A 24,520-nucleotide genomic window follows, 5' to 3' on the forward strand; every position below is an offset into this window, starting at 1 on the left:
CCAGTAAATTATGTACCTTTTTGAAACATTTCAATGAAATCATAGTGGTGCTCTCAGAGGAATAACCTACTTTAGCATTCTTAAAGGATCCTCTGTTCTCAAAACACAGATATTTGGTAGGAGAGGATATGTTGTTACACCAGCTTATTAATGCATTAAAATAATTGGAATAGCCAAACATTAGAGACTGTGGGCACTTCAGAAATTGAGAAACTGTTCTGAGCCACAGCCATAAAATGGGTACTATGAGTGGGCATAGGAAATGAAATGTCCTGCAGCTCTCTGCCGGATAATGCTGAAAGGTGTAGGAGTTTCTCTGTATAAACATGCATGATATTGCATTTCAGGATGAACATTTCTAGAGGTCCCATTTTGATATAGCCTGAGCACCAGTGAGAAAGAAAATGTAAAGATATTTTAAAATGAAAGCTGGGAGGAATTGGGTTCTTCAAAAGGCACCAAAAAAGTTACCTGGTGTGTGGTGTAAGAGATATTTTGTTTTTGCTTTTCAGATCAGAAGATGTAGAATGTTTTTTATGCTTTGATAAGTTTCATTGCTAGTATTTTCTTCCCAGAAGCAGTGGCTCAAAGGCCAGTATTGCATCAGCTCAGATCATTGAAACTTACTATGCCAGACATGGAGGGGAAAAAGATGGTGCCTTTTCCAGGTCTTAAGCAGACATATGTGTGTACTAGGAAAACAAAGTCCTGGAGGGAGCATTAAAATCCTGCCATCATGGCTTATGACGGCACCTTCCCCACTCCCCACAAAACAGTGATTTATATAGCCACAGAAGAATAGCAGGAATTCCCTTCCATTAATGAAGAGATTAGGAGAAACTTTTGCATGATTTTTCAAAGTAGCATCAAGCTAAGATTGGTTTCCTATTAAAATTAACTGGATGAAAGTTTTCCTATGAAAGGTATCTTGATTTCCTAGAATATTCTTTGCTGACTAAGAATTCCTAGCAAAAATTCTTTGAGTATGCATTGGGGAGAGAAGGGTGTTGCAAAAGTGAGCAGTGTTTAACATGGATCTGAATTTACTAATCTGTTGTTAGTGTGAATGTGAAAGTAAAGGATAGAAGGATTTTCGACAAATTTAGGCCCCTAAGGGATGCACAAGTCTTGTTTTTGTTGGTGTTTTCCCATATTCCAAACTTACATTCAGTTTGTTCCAAAGTGTGAGAATGATAAAAGTTCACATGAAAATTTGTATACATGTTTCCATGCTTTTCTCTCTTGAAATTTGCATTTTTGTATACAATTATACCTGCCCAACACATTTCTTTGCAAACAATATTCTTAATATATTAATTTTAATGCTATTTTCATAAATATAGAAACATGCATGCACCTTCCCCTAATAAACATGTTGTTGCATCCAGTTTATCTTTAAATTGGAGGACTTCATTGCAAGATTCAGAGAAAAGAACATTTTGAAGTATAATTGAATTCCAGTCTGTCTATGGACTGAAAGTACAAATAAATATACAAACTGAATGAATTTCTGTCCCATGCCTAGAAAGACATGGCTTAATGTTTTTTATTTATTTATTTATTTATTAAAACATTTCTATGCCGCCCCTTGCCAAGTTTCTATTGTATCTGAATGTTTTTATACCATGTTGCCCCCAACGCCCACCCAAAATAAGGCTATTGTGCCGGCTGTCTTATTTCCTTATGCATGAGAAAGGCTGGATGGTTTTGGGTAGATGGTCAACCATATTGCAGAACCCTGGAAGCCTAGTGCAGCCATAAGTAATGTGTTGTACTTGGACACTGCAACCTGACAGAAGCATCGCTATACCTCCAGTGCTGAAATATGTATCTGCTTGCTAAAAGTGATAATGCTTGTGAAGGGTAGAACTTACTCTTTACAGAGTTATTTAAAGAAAGGAACCCGTAAAGCTATACAAGTGATTTGGGAATGAAAAGCCCATTGGGATCCATGTCACATTAGCAATAGACAGATTTTTATCTGATGGATGGACAGATTCTCAAAATATTACTTTTCCCCCCAGCACATAAAGTTCTTTTAGTGCAGATGACAGCAGCACAATCTCTTGTAAAATGTACCACATCCAAGCAAAAGTCTCTCCTGCTGTTTTGTCTAAAGTGATAAGAATATGATAGGTTATGAATGATCAATGTGCTTCAGTAATGGTATATCGTATAAAACACAGTGGCAAACAGAGTAAACAAGTTCTAACTGATTAAAACTAAAAGAATAATTTACAGTGCCTAGGCATACCTGTTCTGGGATGATCCCCACTGGGTGCAGTGAGACATCTCCAGGCAAGTGAATGTAGCCTTGCAGCTTCAATGCTATAATACATCACCAGTCCTCAAGAAAACACAGTCAGCTTGGGATACTATTTTGGGCTGAAGAACTGGGGTTGCAAGCCTGTGCACAAGTTCTGACTCAGGACTTACTTCTGAGTAAATATACATAATACTGGATTATAGCTAGAATTATTGATACCTATGTAACAACTATATTTTTGGAAACAAATTATTCATAATTTGATTTCACACTTCAAGCATATCCCAAGGTGCTTGAAATGCACAAAATATTACATTAACGTGTATCTATGCAAATACAGTGCATGTTGAAGTATGCAGATGTTGATTTAGAAATTCTGCGATGCCTGATATAGGATGGTATTTAACTTGTAATGTGTAATCAGGAATATATATATGAAACATCATTCTATCAAAATCATGTCAATCAAACTGTGGAAAATGTATATGTCTGCATCATATTTTATACTGTCCCCCATCATACCAGTTTTCTATGTAGACAAGGGATCCATATGTGCATCGCAGCATAAACCTCTTCCAGTATCAGGATGATTATTTATGCCACTGGAATTCTTGATGTTGGGGACGTAATCACAGTTCAGTAGTAAAGAATATGCTTTATATACAGAAGGTTCTAAGTTTTATTCCAGCCATTTTCAGAGACCCTGGAAAACTGTTGCCAATCAGCATAGGAGATGCCGAATGAGAAAAACCAATAGTGCTTCGTCTATGATTTTGCACCAGATCTCAAAAAAGCCTCCTCTTTTGGACTCTCTGGTCAGATTGAAAGATGCTTCTCCTTCTCCCAGAATTTTTGTAGAGTAGTTGTATATATGAAGGGTACTTGCAAACTGGAAGAAAAATACATTCATGCTCCCTTCCTACTTGATAGACAGCACATGTATAAATCAACCTTACAGGATTGTGATGACAAGAAGCCTGAAGCTCTGCTCAGGTATTTTCTGAGCATGTTTAGCCATGTTCCAGTTTTCCAACAGTGTTTCCACTGTTACTGCCCTTATCACTGTACTCATGGAGGACAACTCTGTGAAGAGAAGAAGTTTCTCTACCTGTGGGGACTATCTATGCAAAGAGAGAGAAGACAGAGACTGATCAAAGGTTTGGACCCACTGCATGTCTTGCACAAGGCCCCACAAAAACTAGAAGCTGCCATTTGTAGAAATATACCTATGATGTGCTTGACTTCCTTAGGTCCAACTGATATATGCCACTGTAAAATGTAAGCACACAGACAAGATTTGATGTGCTAAACAGATCGCTTGACATGGCTTTCTACACAGATGTGGTTATTGCTGTTTTCTCCTGTTGCTGTATAACCTGACCTGTAGTATTGGCCTGTTTGGAAAGCAAGAAAGCACAGAGGCTAAGATAAACCTAGTGTTTTCCTTCAGTGCTGCAACAGCTGGAATATCTGATGGATGCATTTGTTTGCCTGAACTCCTGCCTTCTGAAAATCCAGAACAGCATAATGTTTGCAATTCCCTTGGATCCATATACTGTTTTAGCATCGGTAGGAGATTTAATTATCAGGCACTGAATGTGAGGAGTTTTGGAACTAGTGGTCCTTTTCATTTTTACATGAAAGGAAACATCCAAGAAGATAAAGTAATTTGCAGAAGGTCAAGGCAAATGTGGTGATGAAACTAGAATTGGAATGCAGAAGTCGTGGCTTGCTGTTGTTCTCTCTGATCATTCAATCAGTCCACCTCTCTGAATATTGATTTCCATGAGTCCTCATGCCTCTGCTAAAGAATGAATAGAAGGATAAGATCTTGACTATAACAAGGCAACAAAACAGTGCATTCTTCCTTTTGAAAACTTCCGGCCTGGTGGGTGCCATCTAGACTCATATAACACAGCTACGTGTGTCCTATTCCCCCTGAGCACCAGTACAGACAATGAACATCTGACTTTAATTTAATTAATCCATTGAACTGCATCTGACTCTCAACTAATCAATGTTTCCCCCTTATTTATGCTCTGCTCTCATTCTATTGCAACTCCAGAATCTCCTTTAACCAGTTATTGAGTTCCCCATGTTTTGTTATCAGTACTGCATGTTCTTTAAAATTCAGTTGATGTCCTTGGTTTTGATCCCAACTTTCTATAATGCCCTTTTTAAAACACCCTATTGGGACTGCAGGTGGCACAGTGGTTTAAACTGTTGTGCTGCTGGGCTGGTTGATCAAAAGGTTGCCGGTTCAAATCTGCACAACGGGGTGAGTTCCCTTTGCTCAGTCCCAGCTCCTGCCAACCTTGCAGTTCGAAAGCATGCAAATGCAAGTAGATAAAAAGGTACCACTTCGGTGGGCAGGTAACAGCGTTCCGTGCACTTCGGTGTTTAGTCATGCTGGCCACATGACCATGGAGACTGTCTGCAGACAATCACTGGCTCCCTCGGCTAGGAAACGGTGATGAGCTCCTCCCCCTAGAGTCAGGCATGACTGGACGTAACGTCAAGGGGAAACCTTTACCTTTACCTGCCCCAATTATGATACATGAAATAATTTCATTTAGAGGCTTCAAACATCAACAAAAATGTGTTGAGCCTGGAAGCTAACAAAGAGATGGTGCGTGCACAGGCTTTGGGTAGAGAAAGCCAACTGCTGCAGTAGTCAGTGCTTCAGAATATTGTTTAATGGAGTATCTGTATATAGGGGGTGGGCTCAGTGGTGAATTCGTCATTGTGGACAGTCCTTCTGCTCAATTAAGCTGGAATTCCTAAATTTCATCCAAAGCAGTTGAGGTGTCAGAGGGTCAATAATAGGTTGAGGAGATTGGCAAAGACTGGGCACCCCAAGCGAGCAAGTGTGCTTTCCGCTAAGGCAAAAATCACTATTAGGTAGTTAGTCTCTGTGATTACAAAAGCTCTGATCACGCTTGTGAGAGACTTTCACTTCTTAAGGATCTGAGAACCAAGAGGCAGAATGCAGATGTCAGAAGACGCTCTTAAACTGCTGCTCTCTGATAGATTCTAGCAGCAGAGCCAGAGCCAGAAATAACCTTTGTCTGCTCTTGATCTGATTGACTGGGGTGCTTGACCTCATCAAGATGTCTGAGAAATCTGCAATGGACTGAAATGAGTTCTGGGAATCCAACCCATGGATTCTGCAGTGGACCAGCTTTTCCTGTGTCTTATCAGTTCCACAGATGTGGGAACTGCCTCCCTCCTTTTTAACTTTTCTTAATGTCAGTCCAATATAGTCATAGGAAAATATGAAAAACAAACACCCACCAAAAAGTGTATTCCCTTCACTCCACATAGATTAAAGTGTGAAAAACAAAGTTTGGGCAGGGTTTGTGTGTGTGTGTGTGGCGGGGGGGAGGTTTTACACATTTTCAGAAGTGTGAATTTGTAATGTATAAACACTTTACAAAATCCACATCCATCAATGAAAAGGTGATAAGATGAAAGGCACCTGACAATTCGCAGCACACAGATGAAAGAGAGAGAAGTCCACACATCCCTATTTATAAATAATCAAGTGCCAACTTAGTTATGTAATAGAAGGATTCCCAACTGCCACAACTTTGATGCAGAGGTCAATCTCTTTCAAGCTGCTTCTCATTATCGACCTGGCCATCTCAGCAGGACATTAGTTAAGGGCTAAGATTGCTATCACTGATTTACTGGGAAGAGAATAACATGACTGAATAGTCACTGCATGTTTGTGGCATCCAGCTCAGTTTGTTCAGGTGCCTTCTTCTAGGGGCCTCAGACAGCTATGAACAGACAAGAAAGCAAGGAACTTTAGTACACTCTGGAAGAAAATGGGAACATAGAACACTGCCTTATACCAAGTCAAACCCTTGGTTTATCTAGCCCAGAATTGTTGAAACAGACTGGTAACTTCAGGAAGCTCTTGTCAATGGGATCTTCCTGAGATGTGGATCTTCAGCAGCTGTCCAAACATTATGCTGGTTCTGCCCCACTGCATCCTGTTAATATCTGAGAGGGAAAAAAACTGGTTGAAATTTGGTGTGGGAGATATGGGTTGAACAGTGATTTGTTCTAATCATTCTCTTTGATTTTACTCCTATATATTTCACAGGTATTTTCTTGAGCAATCCTCCAAATTACTACATAGGTCTTCTAGTGTTGTCTGCTATTTTTCCATTGTGAATATGCATATATTGACCAATTATTTTATCCGTCAGGTCCGGGGCATAGGTGGTAGGTGTCTATGGTTGGAGCAGCAGAATCGGGGTGATGGAGATAATTGGCATGCTACAATAGGATAAGAGACAAAGGCAAAGTCAAGAACAAGCCGGGGTGGAATAGCAACTGTTCAAGGCAGCTTCAGAGGAGAAAACAAGGTCAGGAACCAGAGGCAACAGGTACCAACAAGACTTGGCAGAACCAAAGGCAAGGGCAAGATCAGGAGCAGGGAATATCAGATACCTGGCAAGATAGAATCAAACCAGGGCAAAAGAGAGTCAGGAGTCAATTCCATTGCAAGGTGAACCACGCTGCTTTTTACCATCGCATCATCAGGAGGAACTGTACGAAGGCTTCATATCCCATAATGCTGTAAAAAATAGTCTGGATTCAGAAGGGTGATGGGCTTGTAAGAACTTGGGACAATAGTATCTTTTTCTGATTTGTATATTCATAGTGTTTTGCCTCTTTCCATGAATATGGTATTTGTTGCGATTGAACAAGATTGATTAAACAAGATAATCATTGGACTAAAACATCAATACAGGGTTTATAGATGGGATACAGGGCAAACCCCCTCTCTGTTTCAAAACAACAGACCATTCTATTGCAAAAGCTCTCCATTTCCTGTGTACATCCAGCAAATTATATCCAGTGAATAAAAAGACTCTGAGCATGCACAGACTGGTTCATTGAACCCAAACTAGAAACTATTTCCAAGAACCCTCCAACTCTACATCTGGAGGCCTCATATCCCAGACCCCACCCTCCTCATCATCCTGGCACTGAAATATGTGCCAAGGACCACCGTCTCTTTCATTCCCAACAGTGTGACAGAATCAGTAAAAGCTGTTTGTGCAGTAGAGGCAACAACATGGTAAGAGAATTTGTAGAGATACAAGTACCCCACTGGAAACTTCTCTTATAGATCCAGCTTTCTGTAAATTCTGCAATGGGTTACATTTCTCTCTCATGCACCACCCTGATTGGAGGACAATTTTCAATAATGTCTGTGCTTTATAAGTATATTTCACATGAGAGTATATAAAGTGACAAGTGCCAAAAGGAATGCATGGGCTGGTCTCCTTTCACTTTGAGTCATATATGCATTTGTTTACCCACAAATCCACCCAGTTGTGTTGTGAAGCACTATTTTTTTTAATAAAAATGGTTTCTGTCAGGCGCATGTGCTCAGAAGAGTCCCTTACACACACACAAGAGGGGGAAGCTTCCCATGAGAACCAGAATATTGATGAAGAGTTATCTCTGGTGTCAGCAGAACAATATTCACTCTCCAACTACACAGATGATGGGAATGAGAATAAGCTAGATAAGCAGGCTCAGGGAGAAGCCAAAACAGAGGCACATACAGAAGCCAATTTGGGAGCAGATGGGGAAACAGTCTCACAAGTTGCTGATATGGAATGTGAGAACCAAAGAGATAAAGGAAAAGGAGCTTTCGAAGATATGCATTCTCGCAGGCGCAGACTGGGGCAGCTAGAATCAAGATTGACTGAGAGACGCAGAGAGAGGGGTCACAGCACCCTGTCCTTGGAGGGACAGCCCCGAAGGGTTCATAAATCCAGTGAAGTTGAAATTCGAATGAGAGTACAACTTTCTAGCCTGTGTGACTGTTATTGCAATACTGTTTAGAATACAGACATTTGTAGCATCGACTGAAGTGATTGCTTTCGTTGGGAAGGAGCACCTGCCTCACGACAGTTTCTGTTTTCTGAAATGATGTACTCAGCATGCGACACAGCACTACGAATCCTGGGAGATTTGCATGAAGCTTATATGCATGTTTCTATCTATACCAAAACTGTTGTTGTGCATGTGTAAAGCAAACCATAGTTATAAGCTTGCAAGACATTTTTCTGTGTCAGGAATTGTGCTGAGCTGCAGCAGCTAGGGCCAAAACAGACACTGCCCTGATGGCTTCCTAGCAGCTTTTTTTTCTCTTCATTTTTAAAAAGATCATGGACGAACCCTGATGGAGCAGCCCCAGGGACTGTCCAGTCTAGCATTCTGTTCACAAAGAGGCGGACCAGAGCCCAGAAGATTTCTCAGCAGGATGTGCATAAAACAGCCCCCTCCTGCCCATGTTCCTCAGCAACTAGTGGGCATAGGCCGCTTGCCTCTGCTCCTGGAGGTGGCACAGCCATTCAGACGAGTGGCCACTGATAGCCTTCTCCTCCATGAATTTGCCCGATCCCATTTTAAAGTTGTGTCACCACAACATCTCATGAATGTCAATTCCATAGTCGCTTCCACATGCACTGCATGAAGGACAGGACAGGACAGGACAGAGAGGAACAGCAACTAGAATGATTGTGGAATTAGAGCAACTTCACTATGAGGAAAGGTTACAGCAGCTGAGATTGCTAGCTTAGAAAAAGGACAAGTCAGGAAAGCCATGCTACAGGTGTACAATATTATGCATGGTGAAGGGAAAGCAAGGCGGAGACGTATTTCTTCCTCCTCCATAATATTCAAAGGAAGGTAGTCCTTGGGTGCAAAAGCCCCTGTTCTTAGGCAAGTTGTGCTATTGCTAAGCAAGCTATATGGTACATGTGGCAGGATTCTGCGTGGATTGGTCTCAGGCAGCAGGATTCAGGGATTCCCCTGAACAAAAAGAAGAGGTGGCAAAATGCTGGTAATTACAGGGATGGTCACATCTTTTTTCCTGACCTTTCATTCTCACCTTTCTTGTTAAGTTTTTAAAAGACCACTGACACTTTAGGAAAGAAAGGAAGACTGTCAGCAACCAGTGCTCTGTTGCTTACTGCTGTGTATTCAAAACCACCAGAAGATAGCTAATATGAAAAAATAAAATGGGGAAGTATTTTAGGGTTTAACCCCTTCCCTCTAAAACAAAACCCCATGTAACCACCAGAGAAGGACTGGATCATGTAATCCCCAGAGCAAGATTGAAATTAGGACATATTTGTTACTAATTCACCCCATGCCAATTGCCACCTTTAGGTCTCAATTCCCTGCTCTCAGTCAATACATTCCAGGGATGTAGTTAAAGAGGAAAAGGAGAAAGGAGAAAGGAGAAAGGAAAGACAACCCCTTCACTTTTGTTTCTGCTTCCTTACTACTGTTGCTGGAGAAGATTAATCAATGTATGTAATATGGTCTTAATATATTCATTAATCAATCATTTGCTATGACCAGGGGTTACCTATATGTGACGAATTGTATTAGCGTTTCCAATTTATCATTGCAAGCTTTGGGAGTCCTCCAGAAGTTTTGTCATGCTTGGCCAGTGCAATTTGCCCCCTGGAAGGCTTGATGAACTGTAACTTGATTTTGTATTGTACTTAATATTTGCAAACCGATTCATGGACCAAGCTTCTCTGCTTAATTGTGAGGGCACTGTGTAACTTCTTATTGGCCCTATGCATCCACCCAGGCCACTGATTTGTCCTCCATCAGTGCTGGAGAGCATAATGTATTTTTCTTCTGGAAAGATAATACTGTTAAGCAGATACTCCCAACAGTTAGAACTAGTTCTGGCAGCACTGTTCTCGAAGTTTGGCTTCCTTTTAGAGGAGAGAGTACAGAGGGCTTATGGAATGCTTTGCAGTATGAAGATGGCAGCCCTGTGGACTAGACAACCAAAGGACCATCCTTTGCTCTGTCAAGGTCTTGTTGGAAAGGCAGGAGCATCCTGAAGTCCTCTATTTCCCCTCTGTCTCTCTTTGAAACATGTTTTCACTAGTCAAGCAAATGTGTTTTCTCTGTGGATGATGGGGCCTGAAAGCCCATGATGTTCAGTGCCTCAATCCCACCCATTGGTCCATCCACAAATTACTGTTTTCCTTTCTTTCTGAGGTTAGAGCCCAGACCCTGGAAGAGGGAGCCCAGCATGGAGCTTTCTGTTGTGGCTCGAAGGAGCTGGGAATGGATACAGTGGAGTGATTCACAGTCAGAGCTCCTACTCTGATGTCAGAGTACTGTCTCCTGCCTCAGAGAAGCAGCACTTTAGCATAAGACCCTCAGACATTGTTCTGGTACCATAGGATTATCACCTCAGTAATTTACAGTAATGTATGCCCCCCCCACACACACACACTTTTCAAACATTTTTTTGTCCAGTAGGAATGTGACGGACCTCAAAGATGCTATTAGCAAGACTGCTGAAAGACCTACAATGCAATCTTGCAGTCAAATACGAAAAAGAAACAAACCCTGGGAGCGCATGATTTATTATTTGCCAGGCACTTATAAAATCTTCAACTTGAATGGTGGCTCTGGCAAGCTACTTGTCCAGAAGGTTCAGCTATTCATCTATGGCAAGTGGCTAGCTGGAGACCATAGTACAGATGCTTCTACGCAGAGGGCACCAGCTCTACCAACCAAAATATCCTGCATAGCTTTTCTGTTGTTTCTATCCTGGTAGATTTTTCCCCCTGGAAAGAGAAAAGATGGCAGTAGTGGTGAGAAAATATAGAAGTTCTATAAATAGAAGGCTATGCCACCTGAAACCCATATAAATTTGGTGAATGACACAGGAGTTTGCATGATAAAAAGCAATAACCCAGAAGCACCCTGTGAATTTGCACTGATATACTATTACTGCCAATATATTATCAGTTACTAGGAATAGTGCAAGATGCAGCTAGCTACAAAGAAAAAAAGAAAAGAAAAGCCCATTTGATGAGGACACCACTATTACATTGCCTGTTCTCCAAATCACATGAAATGCTTGATATTTTTACTGAGAGAGTGAGAGCTAAACCTCAATGCACTTCTAACATTTTTGTATGCAGCAGGTTTAGTATAGTAGTTTAGCATAAAACCAAACTGATATTCATTATCAGTGGGGGCAATGAAACCAAAGCCTACAAGTGGTAGTTGTGGAAGACTCCCTTCTGAATGGAACACATGTTTGTGGTGGGACCCACTGACTCAACAGGTATGCTGTCTCTTTGTTGGGCAGATTAGAGGTGTCCTAGAGGACTTGTCAATGCTCATAAAGCCCACTGATATATATCCTTCCTTCTGATCCATGATATCATATCAAAGATACCATGAAGTAGAGCTGTGAAAATACCACAGGAAGCTTTGGGAAGAATGCTCAAGGACTTTGGGGCCTAGATAGTTTTCTCACCCATCCTTCCAGTATTTGAAAGAGGAATAGAAAGGGAGAGAAAGATAAACTGAGTGAATGCCTGGCTACAAGGGCAGTGTCCGCGAGAGGTTTGGATTCTGGGACCATGAGCTATACCTACTGAGAGATGGCCTGCTGGTAATAGATGGGTTACATATCACCAAGCCTGACAAGAATGTGTTTGGCTACAGCATGAAGAAATCCATTTGTGGGGATTTAAACTGAATCCTGTAGGGGAGGGAAAAATAAATTTGGGAGTAAAAATGGACAAAGTTTTATTGACTACAGCAGAGGGAACAGCTCTAACAATGCCCTATAATATAATGCACTTCCAAAAGCTGTAGACAGAATGCTATATAGCATGTTGTTTTCAATGCCTATTCTAATGCCCCAAGCAAACAAAACAAACACCATGATGGGAATTTAGCAATTGTAGGCTATAACTTGCTCAAGAAGAAAAGAAGATACATGGATTTATGCTACATGTTAGCAAATTTTTATACAGAAATACAGGCAGATGAAATTAGTAGCCCCATCGAGAGCATCTGCATTAAAATAAATGGAGAAAAGAATAAAAGGATTGTAGTGCTCAGAGTCTACTATTAACCAGCCAATGACGGAGAAGACAAGAATGAAACTTTTGTAAAGCAAATTGCCAAGGTTTCAAGGGGACATGATTTAGCAGTAAAGGGGGACCAGTTTCCGTGATATATGTTGTGAAATAAATTCTGTCAGACATGACCGCCCAAGAAAGGCCTCCTGACTTGTGTTACTTATAACTTCTTCCCACAGAAAGTGAAGGAAGAAACTAGAGCATCAGCTGTCCTTGACTAGTGGACAACTAAGAATTGAATAAAGTGGCAGTTACAGGAACTCTGGGGAAAAGTGACCGTGTCATAATTGAATTCTCAATTCTAAAAGGACCAAAAGCTGGGCATAGCTGAATGAGTACCCTGGATTTTAAGAAACCTCATTTTAATGACCTTGGAAAAATGATGTGCAATGTCCCATGGCAAACAATTCTAATAATAAGAAGAAACGAAGGTGAAGATGGGTGGAATTTTTTTAAAGGAAAGATTAAAGGCAATTCAAATAGGAAAAAAGGAAGAAGACAACAGAAGAAGCCAGTGTTAGAGATTACCTGAAAACAAGAAAGGACACGTTCAGAAAGTAAAAGGAAGGTGAGGCTACTAAGGAAGAGTATAGGCAGGTAATACAGATTTGCAGCAGTGTTGTCAGGAAGGCTGAAGCTGAGAATGGACTGTGTTTAGTGAGGGAAGCTGAAAACAACAAAATGATGGATCATCTTCTCAGTGAGTAAGGCAAAATGATAACAGATGACAAAGAAAAGGCAGAAGTGTTCAATTTCTATTTGGCTCAGTTCTCCCAAAAGCAGATCTATGGCCTCCCTGGTAGAGGGGCAGCTTAAGATGGATAGGCATATGGCCAACGAGTTGAATGAGGACTGGAATGAATTCAAATCTCTGGGACCCAATGAACTTCACCCTAGCGTAATAAAGGAACTGGTAGAAGAATTCTTAGAGTCACTGTCTGTCTTTGAGAAATCATGCAGGATGGGTGAAGTGCCAGATGACTGCAGGACAGCTGATGTTGTCCTTAGCTTCAAAAAGGAAAAAAAAGGAGGACCTGGGAACCACAGACTAGGCAGTCTGACATCAATCCCTGGAAAAATTCTGGAACAGATCATAAAGCAGTAAAGTCACACAACACTTTGAAAACAATGCAGGGATTATCAGAAACCAACATAATTTTGTCCAGAACAAATCCTGCCATACTATTTTGATCTTCTTTCTTTTGGATTGGGTAACCTTCTTGTTTGGCCCATGAAAATGCTGTGAACATAATATAGTTTGACTTCTGCAAAATTTGGCTACAGAATTAGACTCAAAGAGTCCTTATCAATGGCATCATTTCCTAATGTGGAGAGGTACCACAGGGTTCTGTCCTGGGGCCAGTGCTCCTTAACATTTTTATTAATAATTTGGATTTATTGATAGTTTGGCGCAGGAAATGCTTAACAAATTTGCAGGTGGTACAAAATTGGATGGGAGAGCTAAAACCTTGGAAGGCAGAAACAAAATGCAAGGTGATCTCACTAGGATGGACTGCTGGGCTGTAAATAACAAAATTAAATTTAATAGGGACAAATGCCAAGTTCTATACCTAGGAACCAAATGCATAGTTACAATATGAAGGATACTTGGCTCAACAATACTACAAGCAAGAAGGACTTCATAATTGTTGTAGATCATGAACTGAATATGTATTAACAATGTGATACAACTGCAAAGAGGCAGATGTTATTTTGGGTTGCATTAATATATGTATCATTTCCAAATCACATGAAGTACCTGTTTCTCTCTATTCAGCAATGGCTGGTCTCATGTAGAGTACTGCACTCAGTTCTTGGCATCTAGTTTAAGAAAAATGCAGACGAACAGGGTAAATTTCAGAGGAGGACAATGAAGGTGATCAGGGACTGGAAATGCAGCTCTATGAGAAAAGATTGAAAACCAGACATGTTTCGCTTTGAGAAGAGAAGACTGAGGGGAGCTATGATAGCAATCTTCAAGGTCTTGAAAGGTTGTCATGGAGAATATAGCCAAGATGTCTTATTCGTCCCAGAGTGCAGGACAAGGAAAAATGGGCTCAAGGTACAGGAAGCCAGACTGACTGAATATCAGGAAAGATTTCCAAAGGATGAAGCAATATGACAAGGGAACCAATTACCTAGGGAGGTTGTGGGCTCTCCCTCACCAGAGTTATCCAAGATGCAGCTGGACAGCCATCTGTTATAGTTACTTTGACTTGGAATCCCGTGTTGAGCAATGATTTGGACCTGATGGCCCTTCCCACTCGAACTTCTATGATTCTATAATTCAATGAACAATATTTTTTCAGGCAGTCTCAGATAACCTCATCTCAAACCACTTAGAGGTTTATAGGTAGGTACCAGCATATAAATTTGAGCTTGGAAATAAACTGGAAAACAGTGCAGCTATTTCACTAACACTACGAAATGATCTGAAAAATCCATTGCAGATTTAAAACAAAAAGCAGAAAATGGACTGCCATCTTTTGCATTCCACATCATTCTGGAATTTTCATTGTCAGCCTGATACTCATCACATTTCAGTGACCAAAAACATGAGACAGGTCGAGTGTGATTCACTGTGGCCAGAACCTACCTATCTCTTTACAAATTTCTTTTCAGGAGTAGATCACTATTACTATGCTAGCAAGGCAGAAACCTGTGTTCACACTGTGGTAAATATGCTGGCGTTGGATAGGAATAAGAAGTACCTTTCTTGACATGCTGTGTGCAGAATATCACAGAAATAAATCACCTCCACCTTCCCTTATTCTTGCATGTGTATTTGATATGCAACAGTTCCCTAGAGAACAGAAGACTAGAAAAACTAAGAAGCAAAACTAGGAATATATAATAGAACTGCAAAGATAGTGCTAATTATAATTATTTTGTTAACATTTATTTAGTGTTGGCTGTAGCAGCAAGAGCAATAAAGAGTCTTGTGGCACCTTAGAGAATAACAGATTTCTTCTGGCATAAGCTTTTGTGAACTACAGTCCACTTCAGCAGATACATGAGGAGTTATGCTGAGTCTTGTGAATGGCCACTGAAAATTATCCCATTATTAAATGCATACATTTCATTTTCCTCTGACCTTTCTTTCCGGTCTGCAGCCATAGGCCTCTAGTCTCTTTGTTGTTTGTTGGGACAATTGAACATTGAAGGAATAAAAGTCATAAGAAGAAAAATAAGAGTAAATGAAAACAATGACTGAAGGAAAGTGGTAGAGCCAGTTTGGGGAGCAGATATAGCCCTCCACCCTAATATTGACTTGAAACAAATAAAAGCACCCATTAGCCTTGGACAATGTAACCAGTGATGAGAGATGATGGGAAGTGCATCCCTACAACACTTGGACGGGCATATATCCCCTATCACTGTGTTCAAGTTGATCAGTGGCTCTAATTATGAGTAACATACACCTGCCACAAGACAGCTATATGCTGAAGCAAAGGGGCTCATTCCTTGAAAATGCAGCTTTTCGGTTTTGGCCCTTTTCGAGGCTTATTTGTCAGAGCAGCAACCTGCACTTCATCCTGCTCCTCCATTTGATGATTATTTGTTTTCCAGGTGTGATTCCTTTTTCTTTCCTGCATTAAAGTATTTGTTTTGACTGTTCACATCTTCAGAGGCTGTATCAGAATGGCAATCTACAAACACCTTTGTTATTTCTCCATTTATCAGCAGATGTCCAATGTTTTATTCTCATTATTCAACATGAAAAATACATGCTGTCCGAATGACAGGAGGATTTTTCACCTTTGGAATATTCCAGCCTGCAGGGAGCTATTTCAATTGGATATGCTTCTTTACAGCTAGCCAGGTGTTTTGCTAGCTGCTGACGGTTGAAAAATGATGTTATATTTTCAACATTAATTAATAATAAAGAGTCTAAACAGACTTCCATATACAACATCCAAGGAAATTTATGCTTGAAGTGAAACAAGTTGCACTTTTAAGTTGGGGGAAAATTTTGTATAACTTTGAACTTTTCTCCTCACTCTGATTCCACTCTGGAAAAACTTCTCACGTAACAAGCATATACTAACCTCTAGCTTGCACTTTGATTATTCCACATAGACTTGGAACTGGCCAATAAGGCCATTGGGTCCAATTTCTCCTCGGTGCAGGATTCCAAGATGAAACATTCTTAACAAATAGCTGCCCAACTGCTTCCTGCGAGCCTCTACCTCGGCCTCCCTAGTTAACTGCTTTCATTGTTGTATTGTTCTAATGGTCCCTTCAGTCTTCTCAGGACTAAACATAACCAGTTCTTCCAGCTTCTCCTCACAGGGCTGAGTTTCCAGTTCCTGATCATTTTTCCTGCCCTCCTCTGAAGCTTTTCCAGTTTGTCTGCATGTTATAATTTGGGTCCCAGAACTGGACACAGTACTCAAGAAGAAGCCTAGCCACTGCTGAGCAAAAGGGAACTAGTACTTCACATGATTTGGAAGTGATACAGTGCATTGTGTGTTATTGCTATGGTTTCTTTGCTCTTTGGTTTTTGTTCTTTGTAAGCCATCCAGAGACTTTTTGTAATGGGACAGCATAGAAAAATTTAAAATAAATAAATAAATATTTCTATGAATGCTGCTCAAAAATAATTTGCTGTTTTTGCGTGACATCACACTTATAATTCATATTAAGCTTGTGATCGACAACAGTTCCAAGAATCTTCCTTCTTATAGTATGGTTTAGCCAAGTTTTCTCCATATTGTAACTAAGCATTTGGTTTCATCTTCTTAGGTGCAGAACTTGGCATTTGATCCTATCAAATGTCCTTCTTTTCCATGGCAGTATTGATGATGGGGTAATACCTTCAAATGAGGTACGGCCCTGTTTAGGTACTGTATTCCTCCATCTGATTAAAATGATGTGAGTTAGAGATGACACACAAGGGAAAAATAGTTGCTCCAGCCACCAGTGACTTAGGCAGCACAACTGGGAAGGGAAAGGAAGGGAAGGGAGATGATCAGTACAGGGGTGATTTTCTCTAGCGGGAAGAAGCAGAGAACTCTGGGTTAGATACCAAGCTGGTGCATTTTAAAACTGCTATAACTTAAATAGAAGTACAATGCAAGACATCTCGTAAGAATGAGGAAGATTGTGATTAGGCGGTCTACTCAGCCTGGCTGGGGAACTACAAAGCCTCTGCCCTCCCTTCCAGTTCTTGGGCTTCTGGTTACCCATTCCAGCATAACCTCCCTTCAAGCTGAAAGACTGTTCCCTGACTGGAGAACCATCTTCCATTATATAGGAAATTTGGCCACCCTAACAGACACTGGGAATGCTGTACTTGTAGGCTCAATTCCTCTTCGACTTGTTATCTTCTCCACTTAGCTTTGCACACAATTACATGGAGAATTTAGTAGTGCAATCTGAGCAGGTTTTTCTCTGTTCTAATGGAGTTCAGTGCCACAGTAGTGGTAGATCCTTTAACAAAAGATTATTTTGGCACCACTCTAAAACTCTGTAGTATTTTAAGATGTCAGTCTTCACTGTTTTATCAAGGCATTTATTATCCATGATTAAAGATCTAATAACTGCTGACATCATGACTAGCATGCCTTAGAGATATATTAAGTTGATCATCATGTAATTGCTGAGTGGTCCTTTCCCTGTTGCTTTATCGATTTCCTGTTTGTTGTTCTTTCCAAATTAAATTGTGTGAATAAAAAATGTCTCCATGCCCCCAAATCTTAATCTTGTCTTTTTATCCTGTCTCAAGCTTGAGGGCTGCAACTGAGGAAAGCAGCCTTTCCCAGTGATCTACTCCATGTCTGGTTGGTGATATAATCAGTGTCTACTTGTCACAGGTGCAGAGAAAATGGCCATTATAAGCCATACTAGCAATTTGCTTCAGCATCCGTAAACTTAACACAAAGGTTGGCAAACATGTCTTGCTACGGGACAGATACATCATTCAAGAGGAGGAGATATATCCATGCTTTCAGTATTGAGCCTGATGTAGTTATCCAAGGATGCTTTAGAGTTCATGTCACTTTAAAGACCAAGGATGACATGGAGGTCACAAACTCAGATAACTAGAGCTTTCTGTGTTCAAGGAAAACTGCAGGAGAGTACAACAAAGTGGAAGTTTGAGTTCTAATCATCACCCAATTAAAAAAGGATAATGAAATGTCTGTTCATAGGATGAGTCAGATATATGCTATGTTCTTCATTGAATAGAGAAATTGAGGTCTTCTTGGAAAATGTTTTTCAGATGCAGACTTTTCAAGTATAAGCTATGACTAAGACTAATGAGTACTAGTGGAATGGTGATTAAGAGGAGACCTTACGGTGATTCAGAGAATAATATGAGGATGGAGAAATGAAAGTGGAAATGGCTTAGGCTTCTTTTTCGCAATTCCTATGTAATCTCTGAAACAAATTCATGCGCATCTTTCCCATGTGGGATGCAGGAGCAATGTGGATTGGCCTCAGGAGTGGAAAGCTGGAGACCTGCCCTGGGCACCAGGCTGAAGGGAATATTGATCTAAGCTTGGTGGTTCAGTGTCTGGGTACAAACACCAGAAGGCAATGATCGATTTGATTTAAAGTATCTCCTCCCTCAAATTCCACTTGTTCTAGAGGCAAAGGAAGGCAGATAAGCTATGTTGGACTTTGCAATTTTGCAGAAACTGGAAAGCATTACAAAACTAACCAGGGGACAGTGAAGTGAAGAGTAGTCCTAGTTCTATGTTTCCCAGGCCCTTGCCAGCTACTCCCTTCCTCATGACAAAAAGTAGAAAAGATTCCTCTTTCCTTACTTAGTCCACTACTCTAACATTTCTTTCAAATTAGCTGTTTTATAAAACAATACAATGTTGATCTGTGATAATTGCCCTGAATTAACAGCTTTTAAAATTTCAGTATAATCGAGGCTTTGTGGCTATGGATATCTCAAAATTATCCAAAGGCTGACACTGCTGTATTATTTCCCAGCCACACACACTAGGATAACAGTAAGCTCCATGGGTAATTAAAGCAATTGATTTTCTATGCTTAAAGTACTTCTCCTCCCAAGATGTTGCTATGGTATGTATTAAACAATTTATATTTTTCTTCTCAAAATGAAGCCATGCTTAGATGCCCTCTCTACCTGCTGTGATACAAAAAGCAAATAGTAGATAAACTAGCAATCTGAGCTTTATAAATCATAAATTATAGAAAATTATGATGAATTACACACACACACATAATTGTAGGACTCTGTATTTTAAGAGCATGAGAAAGACTAGGCTGAAATACTTGGGAAGTCCTTGTTTATGTGCTTCTATGCAAACAACGGGAGTTAACATTAAGATGAAAGAGCCGTGTTTCATAGTAGCAGTCTTAACAAGTATCCCGATAATGAAAATTGTTTCACCAGAACCATCTACGGATATTCCTTGGATTACAAACATCTGAATTACAAACAACCTGAACAAACTGCTGTAAAACTTATTCATTTTTTAAAGTTACTGCAGAAAATTGTCATCACCATAGCAAGAGAAGAAGTGGGAGGGGGGAGAGAAAAGCCTCCAAAGCATCACCATAGAGAGAGGAACCAAAAGGAGAGAGAGGAAAGCCTCTGAAGCATCACCATAGAGAGAGAGAGAGAGAGGAACCAAAAGGGGAGAGAGGAAGGCCTCCAGAGTACCACCATAGAGAGTGAGGAACCAAAAAGGAAGAGAGGAAGGCCTCTGAAGCAGGCCCTCCTGCCCCACCCATCTGGAAAGGGAAATCTCTCTGGCAGTTCCTTGCTGCAAAGAGGGGGCATGAGTGAGTTTGTGTAGTGGGGTAGAGATATTCGTGGTTTTCCCACTTTCACCGTGGACCTGCACTCCTAGCTCCCATGAATGTGGAGGGCCAACTACACATAATCTGACTTACATCCTAATTTGACTTAAAGACAAAGTTCATTCGTAACCCAGGACTGCCTGTATACTGTGATTCAGAGCGATTGGGAATCATGAAAGGGAACCAAAGGGAACCAAAATGTCAGCCATCTGATCTATTAGTACAGTTTACAGTGGGGGAAGCACCATTTGGGCTTTCTGCTGCAAGAGCCAAAGTGTCTTGGAGGAGACCTGCACCTCACCATTCACAGGCTTCCAGGAGCCATTCACAGGCTTCTAAGGAAGCCAGTCATACTGATGATGCAAAGGCCTTCCACATCCAGTGAGGCTTTGCTGTGTTCCTGATGATAAACGAGCCTGGGCACTGGAACACTGATGTTGAGTACCATGGAGGGATGTGCAAGAATGTCAACCGGCTTCAGAAAACAGTGTTTGCAACCGCAAATGTGAACACAAGCTGGAGAATGTAGTCTCTGAAAATGTTTGCAAATTCTTGAAAATGCACTAATTTTCACAGACTATGAATATTTCTGAGAAAGAGCAGCTTGAAACTGTATAATTTTTAATTATACACAATTTCACACTTTAATTTATAGGAAAAATTTCACAAAATGTGAAATATTTCTTTTTTGTTCATGTTTCCAATTCAAATGTGTTTAGCTTGTGCCATTCTTTGTCGTGCTCTCTTTGCATCACATACGTGGGTACCCAGCACAAGGCCTAGACCTGAGAGAAACCGCATCTATGAAAATCCATTTTGGATTCCCGGGGCTCAGCTCTCTGGGCTCTGACTCCCTTTCTCAGCAGTCAGTCTGACTTCCTGGCACTTGCCAGGAACTGAGCACTGCATGAACTCCAAATTAGTGGTGTCTCTCTTCCATGCACATGACTTGCAGCCTTTGCTTGTGCTGCATGTGCTGCAGTGGAAGATTGCCAGTTGTGCAACTGGATTTCTGCAAGTGTTCACAGATTTTCTTTCAGCTCAGCTTGCTTCCTAGGCAAGGGCCAAGCACAAGAACTTGTCTAACAGACAGAAGAGGGACAGACTGCAGGGAGGGGCACTGTAACCCTACTTTTAGCTATATAGTAGGGTAAACATGCCTTAAATAATAAAGTGAGCCATGCAGCAGTCAGAGATTGTGTGTGGCTGTGTGGGATGGGTGTGGGATGTGCACAGGTTTTGGATGAAGTCTAAGAAAGAAGTGGTTACTTTGGGTCAGTTGGTTCCTAGAGCTAAGTAACCTTCCCTCTGAAACCAACAGAATAAACATTGCTTCAGAATGAACGTTCATCAACACTTCATGTTTCACTGATGCAGCAGACTTTATGGCTCCAAATAGCATCCTTTGCTTTCATTTATCTAAAACTAATAGGGGAACTTGTGGTTCTCTAGTTTTATTAGCCTACATCTCCCATCAGTTCTCACCTATGCTGTCACTGGCTGAAGAGAGTTGTAGGACAAAACACACGAGGCTACAAGATGTTCTATCCTTGCTCTAACGACTGTAGGGGGAGGCAGTACAGTTCAGTGACTGACAGGTGCACCATCTAATCCTAGGATATATTTTACCAGGGACTCCAATCACTCCGCTTTGGTGGAGTGTGATGATGGCACCATGAGATGGCCATGGACACAGCCCCCGGTTTCACAGTAAAGGAAGTTTTAAACATATCTTCAGTGAAGTTTTCAACATATCTTTCTAGCCCCTGCACCTATCCTTTGAAACTTTTCAGAATTCTTGCATGAAAATGTTGGATATCCACATGCAACAGGTGCAAAAAACCAAAGCAAACCAAGGGAAGGGAAGGGAAGGGAAGGGAAGGGAAGGGAAGGGAAGGGAAGGGAAAAATTAACCAATCCACCTTCCTCAAATTGAACATTTTCCTTTCCATATGAACTGCTTCTATACCTTTCAGGTTTCTTAATTAGGTACACCTCCAGGCTGTCATTTTCAAAACTATTGTTCTGAAAGCATACAAGGAACATTCTGAATATCAAAGCAGGTCTTGCATAATGCCCTTCCCCACAAAAATTATTCTGAAATTTGGCAGACCTCATTTCTCAGAAGGGGAGATTATTCCTATAATTCTAATACAATTCTGCCAAGAAATAATAAAAAGGTATCAGCAGTTCAAAAGGACTAATAAAATATATAGATGTGTAGAGCAAACATCTTTGCACTATTTTTTCTAATATTTTTCAGGTATAATCCTCCCTGGAAGACAAGTATGCTTGCACATACCATCCAATTCTGACCAAGTTAAAAAAAAAAAGTATAGCAGCTTTTGAATGTTCCACAAAACACTGGATTTCCAGTTCACTACTGTCTCAAGATATCCTGATTGACTCTCTCTCTCTCTCACACACACACACTACCAGAACTCACATTTATTTTGAAATTTATTCAGTACTATCTTTTATCTAGAATATGCAGATAGTTCAGATAAGATACTGTTAATTCTTATTTCTGGTCTTTTAGCCATTTGTGTTGCATTTTGATACATTTCAAAGCATAGCTTTGCTTCAAATGAAAACTTTGATCATTCTGCTGAGTTAGTAGGATACTCAAATATATAGGATTCTGCTTCTTTAGCAAAGATGTGATTCTTTTTAAAAGTATCTTGATGTATAGGCCTGACACCCTGGTTCAGTGCATTATCTTACATTACAGAGCAGCAAGCAATTATATGTACTGATGAAGAAAAGACATGACCCTCTGGCTGAGAGACTGGCCACCAGTGTCGGTTGGTTCTGGATAACTTTCTAGAAGTTCTTGTTTCTTTCAGTTCTGCTTAGGGTTGACTCAGATTTGTAGTGACCGTCACAGTACTCATGAGTCAAATGGTATAAAACATTAGTGGCGAATCTATGGCACATGTGCCACAGTGGGCAGCAAAGCCTCTCTGTCGGAATGCAAGCCAAGTCGCCCCAGCACCGTTTCAGCAGCCGATATCAGCGCACCTAGGAGCCATGCACATGCTCGGAAAGAAGTAGTGGCGCCAGGCGATGATGTCACAAGCCGGAACTCGTTAGCTGCAAATCATCTGAGCTTTCACATGGCTGGTCAGTGTGCTGCCAAGAGTATATATATTTGCTTGGACTGGCCGTGAGTTGTTTTTTTAAAACTAAAACCTCAGTTTTCAGGTTTTATTGTAGTGCTGGCACTTTTCAATAAATAAGTGGGTTTCGGGTTGCAGTTTGGTCACTCAGTCTCTAAAACATTCACCGTTACTGGGTTACGGTTAGAAAAACGAGATGTCCTGGAAAGATTTTGATGGTTGAAATGTGTTTAGAATGGGCAGAAATGATGAGCTGCACAGAAAAAGCTATTCAAGGAAGGATTTTTCAAAATTACTTTCTTTTCAAGGGAACATTTCCCCTATAATAGGGTTAGGGGAGTGCACCAGGGTAGGGTCAGGGCAGTGGTGGTGAACCTATGGCACGTGTGCCACAGTGGGCATGCAGGGCTCTCTCTGTCAGCATGCGAGCCAAGTCACCCCAGCATCGCCCCAGCAGCTGAGCATCAGATAACAGCACACATAGGGGCCATGCGCAGAAAGGAGGCGTGGTGCCAGGCAATGACGTCACGAGCCATGACTCATTAGCTGTGGCTCGTCCAAGCTTTTATATCTCCGGTCAGTGTGTTGCTAAGCATATATACGTATAAGTAAAACCTCAGTTTTCAGGTTTTATTGTAGTGTTGCCCTTTGCAATAAATAAGTGGTTTTGGGTTGCAGTTTGGGCACTTGGTCTCTAAAAGGTTTGCCATCGCTGTTCTATAGCATCAATTGAAGGGTATAGTGACTAAAATCCAGTTTAGGATTTGGCATGTTTCAAGTATCTCCAGAAGGAAAACAGGCTAAATAGCAAATTTTCTTTAATTTGTCTGGAAACAAGATATAAAACAAACAAAAACCCATGTAGGCAATACCATCAACAAATCAATCACAGGACAGAAGCATCTAGCTACCCTAAAAAGCCTATGCACCTATTTTATTCAGGCCTCTTATCCAAGCCATATCTTGCTGTCCTAAATTCAACATTCCCAAACAGTTTTTGCATTCAAGGAGCTATCTTTTGCTTTGGCCTTCTGTCCCTTCTGCTCTCTTTTTATCACTGTACATTAGGTTTTATATCTTAAAATTAGTTATTTCCCCAGCCCAAAGCCAGTCATTCAGAAGATATTTTCATTTTGCCATTTGCAATCAAAATTTTTAATTCCTAATCTTCTGTTGAATCTCCTTAAATTGCCTTTATTCCTCTTCTTCCTTTCTTCTTCAGTTTCATTGGAACCTCTTGCAAACCTTGGGCTTCCTGAAGAGAAATCCCAACTCCCATAATCTAATCAAACCTTTAACTTGTGAGTGCTCATGCATGCTCAAGATTTAACACTATACTATCAAGAAACCTAAACATGATTTAAAAAATGAACAGCTCTATTCTTTCATGGAATGAGAGTTGG

This window comes from Varanus komodoensis, unplaced genomic scaffold (genome assembly GCF_004798865.1).
Source record: "Varanus komodoensis strain SLA01 unplaced genomic scaffold, ASM479886v1 scaffold5, whole genome shotgun sequence".
Taxonomy (NCBI): Eukaryota; Metazoa; Chordata; class Lepidosauria; order Squamata; family Varanidae; genus Varanus; species Varanus komodoensis.